The sequence below is a fragment of the Artibeus jamaicensis genome, unplaced genomic scaffold (genome assembly GCF_021234435.1).
Source record: "Artibeus jamaicensis isolate MK-2021 breed Jamaican fruit bat unplaced genomic scaffold, CSHL_Jam_final contig_956, whole genome shotgun sequence".
In the NCBI taxonomy this organism is placed as follows: domain Eukaryota; kingdom Metazoa; phylum Chordata; class Mammalia; order Chiroptera; family Phyllostomidae; genus Artibeus; species Artibeus jamaicensis.
Window position 1 is genome coordinate 2,174,038 of NW_026522021.1, and position 676 is coordinate 2,174,713.

Consider the following 676-nt stretch of genomic DNA (forward strand, 5'->3'; position numbering starts at 1 on the left):
CGGAAGTTCATGTGTGTTTCATAAGTTCACCTGTGTGTTTATGTTCAAGACTTTCTGGAGCAGGGTAGGATCCCTCTTGCCTGACTGTGTTCCCAGTGCCTGTCAAGCAGCCCTTTCTGCACAGTTCTCCCTCCCTTCCTCCCTCCCTTTGTGTCTGGATTCTGGTAACCACTCTCTCAGGCCTGCAGATGAAAAGAGCAGGCTCATTGGGCTGGACTTGGGCCACCACACTGTCTCTTCTAGTGTTCCTGAACCCTTCCCACCCCTTCCTTCATAACTGTCTCTTCTCAGGGTCTCTTCTAATTGCCTTTGTTGAGAGTCATGTATCCAGTCAGGACCCACCCTGCTTCCTGACCTGACAAAAGCAGGTGGAGTGTGAATTTGCTGTTGGCAAAAGAGCAGTGGCTAAGAATGGAGATGTGCTCAGTGGCTCTTCGTTCAAAAGCCACAGTGTAGCCTGAGAAATGTAGACAGAAGGAAAGAGGGTTTATAGTCAACCAGAGAAATTGTACCTTATATTTTTTCAATCTTGGGCCTTAGGTTCATCCACGGTAACAAACAACCCTCAATGCCTGTGGTCTGGAATCTCAGTTCTGTATAACATTTTAGTGGATGTTCTTGGTCCAGGGCTTCTTGGGCATTCACATCCAATCAGTAATTCATGGACCCAGGCTCC